Source organism: Panthera uncia, unplaced genomic scaffold (assembly GCF_023721935.1).
Source record: "Panthera uncia isolate 11264 unplaced genomic scaffold, Puncia_PCG_1.0 HiC_scaffold_403, whole genome shotgun sequence".
NCBI lineage: Eukaryota > Metazoa > Chordata > Mammalia > Carnivora > Felidae > Panthera > Panthera uncia.
Window position 1 is genome coordinate 21907 of NW_026059543.1, and position 15728 is coordinate 37634.

Below are 15728 nucleotides of genomic sequence, written 5' to 3' on the forward strand. Positions count from 1 at the left end.
TGGATGTGAGGACAGAATAGTAATTGAGTCAAGATGACACTGAAGGCAAGGCTCCTGCTTATTCTTACTACTGTACCGAATCAGCATAATTTTGTGATGAGCTTTGGTGAGGTCTGGGATTTTTCAGTCTTGCTAGTGGATGAGATCTGGAGCAAAGGTTGTCATCTGTGAGAGATACTATGCCTGGCATGGGGGACCAGTAGTGCTGGGATTTTAATGAAAGTTTTGTAGAGAATGGTGGGTAATGGCTGCTGAGGGGATACCAGTGCAGCACAGAAGTGCAAGAAAGCCATGCGTGTCTCAAACTCACTTGTAGTTCTGGGTGGTTAATATTGAAGAAAGATGCAGAGGCAGGCTGTGAGGCCTTCAAAGCAGCATTTGGGACTTTTCCTGACTGTGGGATCCATCAGAGGTCTGGGGTTGTGCTGGATCATGTTTGAACTGGTCAAGCACTCTTTGGATGCCATGTGCCCGGTACCTGGGTGAGTCCAGGGAGATACCTGTGAAGGGGGGCAGGGAGGTGGTGGTGACTATGGTGTCTGGAGATGTGAGAGTATGGTCCACAGAATGATGTGCATTTAGGGGGGAAGTGTGATCTGATGGCTCCAGGGCCTTGCTATGGGGACTGAAGGTAGAGTTGTGAAGACAGGTTTGGTTGTATCTGGGAGTCATGATCTTGGGGGGCCCAGGGTTATTGCCTGGCAGGAGGGTTTGCACCCTGCAGGCCAGGCTCACTGCTTAGATGGGGTCTATCTCCCCACCTGCCTGTTGTTAGTGAGGTCTGAACAGTATTAATGTGACCAAGAGGAGAGCATAGTCATCAGTGGGACCAAGGACTGGTATCTAATCTGAGATGTGGATCTCTGGAGGAAGATGAGTTTGTATTGTGGGACCTCAGAGAGGCTACTCCTGAATTCAGCTGTCCCTATAATGACAGGCACTATGACATTTGGGGACATGCTTTTGTATTTGTGGGAGGAGTGGGGGTTCCTGGATGAGTTCCAGAGATTCCTGTACCACAATGTGAATCTGAAGAACTTTGCATTTATATGCTCATATCCTCACTGGGCAAGGCATTCATGCCCTCCCCAGTGCTCTGGTCTAAGCTTTGTATCCCCACTCTCCAACCCTGCTTTCCCCAGATGGTGCTCTGTCCTTCTCACATCAGGACCATGGACACTGTTTCTGTCCCCAGTTCCTGAGCAGGTGCTGTGGTTGATAGGGCTGGACTGTTTGCACTGACGTCTTCCCTCCTCATGCCCCAACATCTGCCTCATAGGGAAAGATTCAGGGTCAGTACTCTTATAGTGAGCCCAAGGATCTCACTTGCTTGCCCTCTCCCTGGCCAGTGACTGTGTTTAGGTCCATGGAACCTCTGTACTTTAGGTTTTACTCCCTTACTTTAACTGACATTTCCTTGTGCAGGCTCGTGCCACGAATTCCTTGCATTCTCATGGCCTCTACTTACCTAGACCATGAGCTGTTTTTCAAGCCTCCTGCTCAGTTCTCTTTGTAGTGTGGAGATCTCTTTTGTGGTCTGTTGTGTGCTGAATTTCCCTGGCCCGGTAGTGACCACTCACCTGACAGTTTTTTCCTTCAGTGCTTGTATCCTCCATGTCCCATGTAGTTGCTCAAGTAGGGCTTCAGAAGAGTCCTTTCTGCATCACAGGATGGACATGACCTTAGCCGTGACAGGGTGGGCTCAGAGGGGGCCTGCCCCTGGTGGATGGCAGCTGGGGAGTGTGTGATATCTGGGCTATGTTCAGATCACACCAGCAACCTGTCCTTTCCAACCAGGGTTTTGGTGCCATTGCCAGTGGCCACACCCCATTTCTATCTTTCTGTTGTTGGTACTGTGCTGACTTGTTGAAGTCCAGGGGAAATCTCGAATATCTCTGTATTCCACATCTTACCCATCCCTCTCAACAATCTTTCTTAAGTGCTCTGCCACACTGACCTGCCTATATTGTACCCCAAGGTGTACAGTATCCTGACATTGGTCTTGAACTCCCACTCATTTGTTGCAATTGGATTTTCCTGGGCTCTCACATGCCTCTGCATGGCCTTCAATGTCACCAGCAGACAAGTTCCTGCTGAAAGCCTTTGGTGGAAGAAGAAGATGTACATCTGCTTTGCTTCCCTGTGCCACACCCTGTCCCATGTCCTCCTGGTGAAGCCTCTACTATTCTGTGACCTTATGGTTTCAGTAATGCTCAGCAGCCACATCTGCAACCAGAACCCCACTCCCATTTCTCAAAAGCATCCCCTGAATTATTCCTGGTTGCAATTCAATTGAGTAATTCAACTGGATGTGATTCAGTGAGTCAGTGTAGACATATTACTCCAATAATGTCAACACATATTTCACTGTTACTTCTTTGCTTTAAGGTTATTGGTGCAGATCAGAGAACAAAGAGGTACCTTATGAACAGAGTGTTTCTGTAGGAGTAGCACAGATCAGGATTTTCAAGGCAGGTCCCTTCATCCAGAAGATCCACCCCTGTGATATGTGTATCCCTATCTTGAAACACATTTTACAGTTGTCTAAGCACCAGGGAAAGCATCATGGACAGAAACTGTTTACAAGAGAACAGCATGTACCAAACAATTTTATTTTAGTGCAAACCCTTAGTGTCACCAGGAGCAGCATTTTGGTGAAAAATTTCAGAAGAAACATGGAAAGGGCCTCATGTGTGAAGAGATGCAAGTTCCATGTGTTAAGGAAGCCCTTTACCCGTGGGGAGGTTAGGAAGGACTTCCTGGCCACCTTGGACTATTTTTACAAGTAGGGCACTTATACTAGGGAGAGAGCAAACAAAACCATCAAGTGTGGGTTGATAGAAAAAGTCATTAAAACTGGGAAGAACGCAAGACAGCCTTCAGCTACACCGACACACTTGCTCAGAATCAGGGTGTCTACACTAAAGAAAATCCTCACAGTATAGTGAATATAGGACATCTTCTGGCGATAGCCTCACCTTCAATTATCAATGGAGAGTTCACACTAGAGAAAGACCATAGTTTGGAGGAAATGTGAAATTTCCTTGTTCAGTATAACAAAAATGGATCAAAGCCTCTGTGAGTATCCATCTGTCTGCTTTGAATCTCATACATCTGAACCTCCATAAAGGCAAGATGCCCCATAAATTTCATTTATGTGGGAAGCATACGTGGCTATGTTGCACTTTCTAACCAGCCCAGGGCTCTTTCCAGATTCATGTCACTGCCGGTTTCTGTGGCCAAAGCCACTTCATCTCAACTACCTGGCAGGTTCCCCTCCGGGAAGCTGGCACCATGTATTGGAGAAAAGTAGTAGTAGCCTGAGCCCTTAAAAGGTCCATATCCCCTTCTCTCTGACTAGTTGGCATGGACCTCACCTAGTGTCCCAGAGGAAAGCAAATGAATTCTACTGGCAGCTTGCCAAGAGCTACCTTTTTCAGGTACGTTTGTCTCACGCGATACTTGCAATTAATTTTTCCCACTCCCAAGTCTCCAACTTGGGGACTGCCTATCACATATTGCTTTGGTTTGTACCATAAGAAAGACCTTATTTTTAAAATACTCTCTAAATTTGGGGTTTCTAGCTACTATGCAGTGGTTTATAATAGATTTGGGCTTTGCAAGCATTACAATTTTTGTCGATTCCCGAACTCTGTGTGCCTCTAAGGGAACAGTATGGGAGGAAATGGCACCTCAGTGTTGGGCAAATTTGCATCGCAGCCCATAGCCTCTTGGTAAAGATTTGTTATTCTAATTCATGGCTTGGACACCTGGGTGATTAGTCTCCAGATATCCGCACATGGCCTTCTTAAAGAAGGACCGCCGAACCTCTACCCTTGAACAAGGGCCTTCCATTTCCCAGAGGCCCTCTCAGTAAATCTTGGCCTTTTCTCCTGGAGTCAGGTGGAGAACCCTCTTTCCTAGGCCTTGGGAATCTGTGGGAACTAAATTTCCCAGAACGCCCAGCGTTAAAGACGGCATCGCTGAGCCAATGAAGGCTTAGAAAAGAGGTGTTTCCGTTTGAGCACAAAGGGTTGGGGCGGGGCTTCCTGTGTCCAGTCTGTGGCCATCGTTTTGGCTGTCGGCAGGTGTCTTCGCCTTGTGAGACGTTCCGGAGGGCCGGGCCGCGGCGAGAAAGGAGGCTTTGTCCCGCCGTACGGAGGCGAGTCTGGGGGCGGAGACCTCGTCGCCAGCGAGACCGGCCTGGAGACTTCTGTGCCCGTGACTGTCGTGTTCACTCAGCTGTCATCACTTCACTCCGCCCACAGTCCGATGGCGGTGGCCGCGCCCAGAGACCCGGCTGAGGTAAACGCGCGGCCCCCGGGCCCCCCGCCTCCGCCCCTCCAGGCCAGAGCGCGGGGCACCTGCTCGGGTCTCTGCAGCCCAGGCCCCAGTGTCCGGCCCCGGGGAGGTGCTCGTGGGCGGGGGCCCAGTGTCTGAGCGCTGGCGTGACGGGGTGTGGGAGTGGGCTGCAAGGAAGGGGCCGGCTGGTGCAGGGCTGCAGGGGGACCTGAGGGGGAGGATTCGGGAGTGTGGGGTCCTCCTTCTGCCCTCGGGGAACATAAGTGCCGCGGAGTCACGGGGGGACTGGCGGGCTGGAGGGTTGTCCTTTCACGTGAGGACTCTAGACGCCAAGGACTCTAGACACTAGACGCCAAGTTTTGGCCAAAGGAGGGGCACGATCTCCGTAAGGGGTGAGGGGTGAGGGGTGGTGAAGACCTTGTGGCCCTGGGAGGTTGAGTCTTTGTTCAAGGTCACACCTGGTAAAAGGCAAAACTGAGTACTCAGGCACAAAAAATAGAAGCCAGCCTGAGGTCAGCTGGCTGAGGTCCTAAGTCCATGTCAGGGGTTATATGTGGATGTTCCCTTTAATGGAGACCGTTTTAAGCAGGTGTGGAACGTTAACCCAGGACTGGGTACCAAGATGTGCAAGTGCCTAGAGGTAAAACTAAAGTCAGGAATGTTCAAAACCACAGGTCTCCGTTTCTTTCAAGTAGGAATAAATAGCAAGTGGATAGGTGTCATGACAAGAGTGACTGCCTGAGCTTCTGGGTGTGTGTTCTAGAAGTAACGAGGGGTTTCGATCACAGGAAGGAGGTGATGTTACCAAGGTCTTAGAAGACGTCATCTGGCTTCAGAGTGGAAAACAGACTATGAGCTTGAGGGAGCAAGAAGGACAATCATTGTGGTGGCTACTGCTATAGGCCAGGTGAGGGGTAATGGACCAGGGTTGTTGCTTAGGAGATGGTTGTATTCTGGCTGTGTGTTAAAAAAATTTTTTTATTAATGTTTTATTTTTGAAAGAGAGAGAGAGGCAGAGCACGAGCAGGAGAGGGGCAGAGAGAGAGGGAGACACAGAATCTGAAGCAGGTTCCAGACTCTGAGCTGTCAGCACAGAGCCTAATACAGGGCTTGAATTCATGAACCATGAGATCATGGTTGGTGAGCCAGAGTTGGTCACTTAACAGACTGAGCCACCCAAGTGCCCTGTGTGTCTTTATTTATTTTTTATTTTGTATTTATTTATTAAAAAAATATTTTTTTTGTATTTATTTTTGAGAGACAGAGAGAGACAGAGCCTAGGCGGGGGAGGGGCGGAGAGAGAGACACACACACAGAATCTGAAGTAGGCTCCAGGCTCTCAGCTGTCAGCACAGAGCCTGACATGGGGCTCAAACCCACAAGCCGCGAGATTATGACCTGAGCTGAAGTCAGACACTTAACCGACTGGACCACCCAGGTGCCCCTGTGTGTTTTTAAAAGGGGCAACTAGACTTTCTGATGTGGACAGTGAGAAAATGAAAGAGCTAATCAGTGATGACCTCAACGATTTTGGTCTTAGCAGCTGTAGGAATGGAAGCTGCATCAATGTGTTACCGAACTCCAGTCCTTGGACCCAGTGAGAGTAGAAATGAACCTGGACCCACGATTTAAAAATACAGACAAAACTTTATTGGAGCAACAGCTGTAACTGAATGGAAACACAGTCACAACAAAGGTGTTAGACTGGCTCTCCGAAAAATAGGGAATTTTAAAGGACCTAGGGCAGAAAAGGAATGACGTGTAAGCATGTAGGGGTGGGGAAATACAAGGAATTGGGCACGCAGGTGCATTTGACAGAACATGCTTCTTCATACATTGGGTGTTTTGTTTGCAGTTAAGCCTCCACCTCTGGGCGTGATTTTCAACATTGTAGTGAGTTAAAGGTAACTCTTGGTCACTCCATGATCCATCTGTGCTGGCGTGAGTTAGGGGTTAAGCTCCAACTGGTCTGGGCCGCAAGAGCTCTTCCTCCAGGCAGTCGTGATAGCTTGAGGGGTAGTTTTGGTTTCCATCATGGGATGCTCTGCCTCTTGGGTCTTTGGCCTGAGTTAGGAGATGAGCTGGAAAGAAGAGCCTAAGAAAAATGTGGGACAAAGGTCGGTGGATACAAGCAGGTGAGAAGTAAAGGTCAGGTCTTGGGATCTAACTGGTGGCACATTCAGATGAGCAAGTTGGTATTCACCGAGGATATCAGGAGCTTTGTTTTGACCATGTGAAGAGTCTGAGGTGTTTCAAAAATCAGTGACTGGAAGCATCAAATGAACAGCTTACAGGTCGGGAAATCTGGGGAGGGATTCAGGTTAGAAACATCCAAAATGTGGAAACTACAGTGAGGACGAAGAGGACTGAGCGGTGGGTCGTATTTAGGCAAACTTGAGGTTGTGGTGGCAAAACTATTTGGGGGCCAGGTGTGGAGGGTGAGGGCCAGGACTGGGTCTCTTGCTTGGATACCTGGGTGATGGTTTCGGGCTGCACAGATGCAGGTAAGTAGACATGAGGTTTGGTGTATCAGACAGAATAGTCTGTAGATGGCCAGAGCTTCCAAGGGAAGAGTGGATTTGCAGTGGATGCAGAGACGAGAGGTAGGGGACAAAAGATGACGCCCAGGCCAGAACTGGTATTTATCAGCCACTTTTTAGACTTAGCAAGATTTTGTGAGGACTTTGGTGGGGCCTGATGTGTTTCATTCAGCCTGGTCAGGGAAAATAGGGTCACCTGTGAGAATCACTAGGCCTGGGGTGGGCAATCAATGGAGTTGGTCTTGAAGGTTAGGGGGACAGAGAAAATTTTTATTTGCTGAGGTGATAGCAAGTGCATCAAGGAAATAGGATGGGCCTATGGATATGTGAGATCTGCCCATGGTTCTGTGTGTCTAAGTCAGGCAAGGATCAGAGCCACAGGATGATCAGAGCCATAAAATGATTTGGAATAACACTGCTGTTGGGACCGTATGAGGTTAGTGGTCTTACAGGATCCTGTTTGAATTTGCCACTTGAATTGTGGGTGCTGTGTGCCAAATTGTGGCATAAGGCCTAAACCCTGTATGATATGCTTCCTTGATGTGGGGAGGTACCTAGTGCTTTCAGATGGCCTGAGTGCAAATTCTCCTTCCCACATTGCTTCATGGGATAATATCTCCTAGACTAACAACCCTTTTCATAAAGGGAACAGGGCACGGTTCCTGCTCATCTCTTTGTAGCAGGTTTCAGTCCCCTCCCGGCCCACAGACTTATTCACACAAGCCAGTCACAGCCTATGGGATTCAGAGGGCTCCCAACCTTTTCATCCTACAAGGATAGCATCTCACAGCCCCTATTTTCTCACTTTTTTCCAGAATGCAGCCCCCATGTGGGCCTTTATGGTGAGTACTATCCTGTTCTCAGAGGGGTGAATTTGTGATAAACCGCTGTCAGTCACATCTGTCCAGTCTTAGGTGTTATGTGTTCAGCCATCACCATAATCTGAGGGTGGGGTGAGGAGGAAGCAGTTTAAATATAGGTAACTTCTGGGCAGGTCAGGGAGCTGTCTTTGGAGTGGGACAGTGAGGCGGTGGCAGCCGCAGTAATTTGACTGTGGGTTACGGGCACTAAGGGATGTGCAGCCTAAAGAAAGATGTGGGTTTGGAGAGGGAACATGTCAGATGATCCCAGGGCCTTGCATTGCTAATTACATGACAATGACCATACCAGGGGAATTGCTTGTCAGGAGGTTGTGGATCCCTGTGTGCCAGGCCCACAACTCAGATATATATTTTTCTGCCTGTCTTTTATTGCTGGTGGTTGAACCCAGTGGCCAATGGGACCATGAGGAGACAATAACACCAGTGGTACCAGGGCCTGATTTCTCCTCTAAGTTGGGAAGCTTGGGAGATGGATGGTCATAGGGAGATGTGCGGGGGAAAGGATTGTGGCTTCTCAGAAGTAGAATGTAGTTTTCTCTGTCATCATGCAGGGCAGTGTGACCTTTGAAGATGTAGCTTATAATTGTCTACACTATAAGCAAGATGAAGCAGACTTACTATCACTGTTACTGAATTTTGAATAAAAATATACTGGAAGACTAAATGACATGAAATGTGAGCTTACAAATATATAAAGTTGATTAGATAAATAATGAGATGTTCTAGAGGGAACTTAAAGCCTAGAGACTATACTTGGAACATTTGTTTTTCTTGCCCAGCAAGTAAAGCAGGACTGAGACACCCACATGTCACTGTCAGAAAGCATGAAGGGATGAATGTTGGGGAGGCTGAGGAGACCAGTGTAGAGGTGTTCATCAGACTATGTTGTAGGTTCATAATCAGGGTTATTCAAAAAGATGAAGTAGAAGAAAGTAAAAGGCGACTGACATATTCATTAGGATGAGACATGGCTCTTGTCTCACTGAGATGAGAATAGAGTTTGGGGCTTTGGTTTCACAGGAAGGTCTGGGGGAAAAGCCGTGGCTGTGAACATGGTGGGCTTGTTGCTTGTACCCGATCAGGACAAGGACATGGAGCCACTTGGTAGATGAGGCCAGAGCACACAATGTCAGTGGATGGCAACATGCATACATGCAGTGAGGTGATATTTCTAGAATTTCCAATGAATACTACTATATATTTTTTTAGTAGTTTTTATTTATTTTGGGGCCATTTACTTTCGTAGCAGTAAAGTTACTTAATGCAGATGCAGGCTGCAGGAGAAGAAACCAGTGACACTTTGGAGACATCATTCTAAGCTCCATCCACTGCAAAGTATTATGGCAAAGCTTAAGGTTCTGAAAGCCACTCAGAAAGCAGGCAATGCTGAGAAAAACCTGCCCCTTGTGTGAAAATAAAGACAAGGTAATATCCAACATCATTCCAGAAAACATTTCCTTCCAAAAGCTGTCATTGGCAGAGAAATCTCATTAGAGGGAAGCTTTATTGAGTTTAAAGATAAGTTGGTTGAAATTCAAGTCTGTCAATAACACCTGTGCTGTGAGAAAAGTAAAATTATAAAGATAATATAAGGATCCCACATTCAGTATGGTTGAGGAAGATAATATCCAAATTTTAGTAGAAACCATTTTATCAATTTAGAGGACTTGGGCGGTTTGATTTTCCTTGAATCAGAGAAATATGTAAACTTTAAAATAAAATTGGATTGGGGCATCTGGAAGTTGGTGGAGCATGTGACTCTTGATCTCAGCGTTGTGAGTTTGATAAATAAATAAGGCTTATTATCTTTACACTCAGAAGTCATTTTTCACATAACCGACTTTTCCAACTCAATATAACATAAACATTAACATCAGGTCTTTCACACATACAAATTTAATTTTTGGAGGGTTTTTTAATACTACCAAAGATTGAAACTAATTTGATGTCTGTCGATGGAAGATTGAATAAATCATGACAGATACCAAGATGGAGCATTAGCTTTGGAGGAAGTTCTCCCAACTGCTACAGCTCTGGAACATACTGTTAGGTGAAAAAGAAGAGGAAGAAGGTGTCATAATATTTTGTGCAGGTAGCTGTATTTTTCTAAGAATGGAAGAAAAATTTTGTTTGTTTGTTTCTCTTGAGTGTCATTAGGAGCTGACTGGCTCCTAAGTAAGAACTTACTGAATATATTGATACTGACTTGATGAAAATAGAGATAAGGAGATAGTATGTTTTTTGGAATGTCATATAGAGAAAAGTAGCAATGGCAATGGCCCCATATGAATAATTCTACCCAAGTACCAAATCTAATTTTGATCCCACCCATTGATTTTAAGTGACTGTTTAAAGGAACAATGGGGCATCGAAGATTATATTAAAATACATTATGAGTAAGCAGTAAGCCAAATTAATATATGTGAAATCCTATAAGATATATGAACGCTTTCATAAAATGTAGTATGTTAAGATAAAAGGGATAGGATATGTGTAGAATATAATAAAATCTAGAGAACATATAAATATGATAGAATGGTCAGAAAAATATTTGAGTGCTGATTCCAACAAACAACTCTAAATATTTAATCAACACATCACAATTGAATACTGACTTGGTAATTGATGATTTTAAGCAACTATTATTTAATTTACATGTAATAAAAATACTTTATGTTAAATGAAATATTCTTTTATAAAAAACATTCTTTTATAAATATTCACGTAAGTGTTTAGAGGCACAATTATATGGCTTCTTAAATTATCCTTAACATGAATTGGCTTTGGAGGGAAGTTGGGTGGGTTTATAAGTGAAATGAGTTTGGCAGTGGGTAGGTTCCGTGAAACTGTTATGGGTTCACATGGTTCATTTTATTAACCTTTCTCTTTTGTAGATGTCTGAAATTTTTTTTTTAACGTTTTATTTATTTTTGAGACAGAGAGAGACAGAGCATGAACGGGGGAGGGGCAGAGAGAGAGGGAGACACAGAATCGGAAGCAGGCTCCAGGCTCTGAGCCATCAGCCCAGAGCCCGACGCGGGGCTCGAACTCACGGACCGCGAGATCGTGACCTGAGCTGAAGTCGGCCGCTTAACCGACTGAGCCACCCAGGCGCCCCGATGTCTGAAAATTTAAAGTTATTGTTAAAATGTCATTATTTCAATAATTAAATACAGATAAAAATATTTTTCCTCTATTTGCTAAAATCATTATTTTCTAGGGCACCATTCATCCTTATATTGCATTATTTAGCCTTCAATTTTGAGAGTATTACATTGAAGTCTCTTTCTGTTACTCTGTTTCTCATCATTTTTCCTAAGCAAGAATCAATAACTTATATGCTTTCTACGTTGGGAGGAGAGGTCAGTGAAAGGAGTAAGGTCAGCCATGTGGGTAGAGCTTGCATACTGGAGAAGAGAAGACCCCACTAAGTTAGCTGTTATTTTGTATTTATGATCAGTTTTTTACTTGTTAAGCAGGTCATCAAATCCAGATTATTATTTAAAAAAAATTTTTTTTTAACGTTTTATTTATTTTGAGACAGAGAGAGACAGAGCATGAACAGGGGAGGGGCAGAGAGAGAGGGAGACACAGAATCTGAAGCAGGCTCCAGGCTCTGAGCCATCAGCCCAGAGCCCAACACGGGGCTCGAACTCCCGGACTGTGAGATCGTGACCTGAGCTGAAGTCGGACGCTTAACCGACTGAGCCACCCAGGCGCCCCAGATTATTATTTTTTAAATTAGACTTTATGATTTTAGGGCAGTTTTAAGTTCACAGCAAAATTAGTGGAAGCTACAGAGGTATCCCGTATACGCCTTCCCACACAAAAGCACACACTTCCTGCTATCAACATCCTACGTCAGAGTGATATGTTTGTTCACAATCTATGAATCTGCGCTGACACTCAAAGTCCACAGTTAACATTAGGGTTCACACTTAGTGTTGTGCATTCTGTGGATTTTTACTGTCTCCATAGTTCGACCTTTTCCAGAATGTCATATACTTGCAATCCTACAGTATGTACCCTTTTCAGATTGGTTTCTTCCACTTAGTAATATGCCTTTTCATGACTTGATAACTTCTTTTTTTAAATAATTTAAAAAATATATTTATTTTGAGAGAGAGTGCAAGAGAGCACATGTGCATGAGCAAGGGAGGGGCAGAGAGAGATGGAGGTTCGAGAATCCCAAGTAGACTCCGCACTGTCAGCGCAGAGCCCAATGTGGGGCCCAATCTCACGAACCATGAGATCATGACCTGAGCCGAAGTCAAAAATCTGATGTTATCCAACTGAGCCATCCAGGTGCCCCTTGATAACTTCTTTTTAGTGCTGAATAATATCCCATTGTCTGGATAGGACATAATTTATCCATTCACCTATTGAAGGACACCTTGGTTGCTTCCTAGTTTGGGCAGTTATGGATAAAACAGCTAAAAATGTCTATCTTCAGGTTTTTATGTGGACATAACATTTTCAACTGCTTTGGGTAAATACCAAGGGGCACAATGCCAGATTGTATGATAAGAGTGTGATTAGTTCTGTAAGAAACCACCAAACCATCTTCCAAAGTGGCTGTACCAGTTTGCATCCCTACCAGTAATGAATGAGAGTTTCTATTGCTCTGTATTCTTGTGAGCATTTGTTGTCATCAGTGTTCTGGATTTTGGCCATTTCTATTAGATATTTAGTTATATCTCATTGTTTTATTTTGCAATTTCTAATAATAAAATGATGTTGAGCATCTTTTCATATGCTCGCTTGCCATCCATCTGTCTTCTTTGGTGAAGTATCTGTTCACGTTTATGTTAAAAAAAAACAGTTTTAGGGGCGCCTGGGTGGCGCAGTCGGTTAAGCGTCCGACTTCAGCCAGGTCACGATCTCGCGGTCCGTGAGTTCGAGCCCCGCGTCAGGCTCTGGGCTGATGGCTCGGAGCCTGGAGCCTGTTTCCGATTCTGTGTCTCCCTCTCTCTCTGCCCCTCCCCCGTTCATGCTCTGTCTCTCTCTGTCCCAAAAATAAATAAAAACGTTGAAAAAAGAAAAAAAGAAAAAAAAAACAGTTTTATTAGCTACATTAAGTTAATGACACCTAAACCATCCAAATTGGAGATTCTCCCAGAGAATTCAAATTAGGATTCATCACAGCATCACTTACTTCAAATCCATAATAATATTTTACTTGTTTACATTAATAGTCCATAAGTTATTAAATAACAGTAAATTATTAATTGGAATTAGACTTCAGGGACCATCAGATGTTTGGTAAACTACAGGTTAGTTACCGCGAATATATGCTAACAAATAAGTATTTCTGGAGGGATGCACAACAATTGATGACAGAACTTAACTCTTGCATTATAGGAGATAGGGCGTCAAGTAGGAGAAAGAGGAAATACTAGGTATTGTATGTGTATGCACATAAATCTCAAAATTTTCTAAACAAAAAGGTTGTATACATATTGAAAAAATAGTAAGGAAAACAGTAATAAACTAGAACAAAGTGTGTGTGCGCGCACGTGCGCGTGAAATTAATCAATAAATACAAATAATAGAAAATTATAGAGGAATTGTAATAAAGAAAAAGTATGAAATGAATTTAAATAATAATCAGATGTAACATGTAAGTGGGAGTCAGAACCACAAGATTTGGGTACATAAAGAGATCACAAAAGATCTTTGAGTCCTGGACCAGTTGTGGTTACCTGTCTCACTCCTACTAAGAACTATAGTCATTTGTGAAAAAAATCAAGCCTGTGTCCTGTCTTTTATCACATAGTTTCTGTAGAAGGACACTTAGGGACTAAATTGGCACATCTTATTTTTAGGAGAAGTAACAGGAGACTCCCCACCTCACAGCTCTGTGGCTTAAATTCTAGAGGTCAGATCAGACCAAGTTGTCACTGCTCAGAGGATGAGTGGGGCAGTAGAAATCCTTGCAGATCTGGAGCAGGTGCTGATATCCAGGGGCCATATAAGTGCCAGAGAAACACTTGGGCCTTGACACCGTCATACACCTTTGTGATTCCTGGCCTCTGCACTCGGTGATCTTTCACTTGTTCTTTCTCTTATCCAATGAGGTGTTTATTCTAAGTGAGAACACACTTGTGACAGCACTCCGGCTGGTTTTAAAGGTTAACTTGCTTCTAGTTGACACGCTCCTTACTTGCTGACCTGAGGTCCTTGATCTATAACAGCTCATTTATATTCTCTTTGAGATTTGCAGGCCACCTGTCTTGAGGTGTGAGGAACTAGAACTTTCCCAGGCCACAGAGGCCAGCAGATCTGTTTGAAGCCACCTCGGCTTTCTGGTTAGCCTAGCAATTTTCTTTTCTTTTCTTTTCTCTTTTTTTTGTAGAAAAACTTTTTTTTTTTTTTAGGTCACAGAAATGTTTTTCGTCACCTCCCTTTTTGTATCTGTAGACCTTGCCCTCCTTTGCAGAAAGAACAGAGTCCTCCTGCACAGCACATAACCAGGACCCTGCCGCACAATTACCAAGCACCGAGACAACATCTATAACTGGCACCATCGAGTTTGCCCGTGACCAAGAAATGTTGCAGGTCACGGCACCCCCTTTGCTGAGTAGCTGTCCTAAACCCCTTTACCAACCCCTGGGCCAGGTAGAAACCTCAGAGTTGGCGTTTGAACAAGACTCCTCTTCTCCCCAGGTTGCCAGCCTTGTATATAAAGCTCAAATTCCTTTCCAATTAAAACTGGTCTCTTGAGTAATGATCTTTCAGGTGACTGCCAGCCAAACTTGGATTCAGTAACACTTTCTTTGTGCTGATCCCAGAAATTTGCTATAGACATAAAATACAGATGAAATAATGTGCACCCAGCTCCCCAGGACCAGTAATAAAGTACACGGGGTGTGCAGTTTTGTAACTGATCACAGAAAGTTTTCAAAGACTATTCATTCATCAGGCTCTCCAGAGCAACAGAACCGAGAGAGAGAGAGAGAGAGAGAGAGAGAGAGAGAGAGAAACGTCATATTCGTTTTTTCCTCGGTAATATTGGCTTAATGGAGACACGAGAGAGAAAGGAGAGAGATTTTAAAGGAACTGGTTCACAAAAATGTGGAGGCTGGAAAGTCTAAGATCTTAGATCTTAGATCTAAACTGGAGATCCAGGGAATAGTGGATGTTCAGCGCTAGTCTGAAGCCAGTCTAGAGACAGAATTTCCTCTGTCTGTGGAATCCCTGACTGTGCCCTTCTCATCTGAAAATATATTGCATATTTTAGCTATTTGTTTTGTTTGAAGTTTATCTTTCCTGATGGTAACATTGGCTTAATAGAGGCAGGTTCTTTGCCAGACATTTTCTTCCTCTTACTTCTCATATACAAGAATAAGGTGTGACACACATTGCATGCTTAACATGTACCTATTGAGGCAGTGAATAAAAGTATACCTACCTTGTCCCTGTTCATTTTTAAGAATGTGAAATCTTTCCTACTTCTTTATTTTCATCTTCTAGCAGGCTGCAATGATGCACAAATAACAGAAATTTAAAGTAATATATTTTTAGGTGAAACACTTGGGTTGACCAAAAACACATCCCAGTAAACACATCTTCCATCTTAGCTGTCTTCTCTCAATGATTAGGCCTTGTCTTGCCTGTCGTTTTTACCTGGTGTTTTCCAGGCATTTTAGATATGTTATAGGCTGGCTGTTTCTCTCAAATAGTTTTTTTAAATTTTTTTAACTTTTTAATTCTTTTATTTATTTTTGAGAGACAGAGAGAGACAGAGCATGAGCAGGAGAGAGGCAGAGAGAGAGGGGGAGACACAGAATCTGAAGCAGGCTTCAGGCTCTGAGCTGTCAGCACACAGCCCGACCTCGGGCTCCAACTCATGAGCTGTGAGATCATGACCTGAGCCAAAGTCTGATGCTTAACCGACTGAGCCACCCAGGTGCCCCAAAAAACACTCTTAAAAAGTTGAGTTGTAAAGGGTGTGAGTGAGAAATGGTAGAAGCAGGAAATGTACTGGATGGAAGAGTGAAGTATA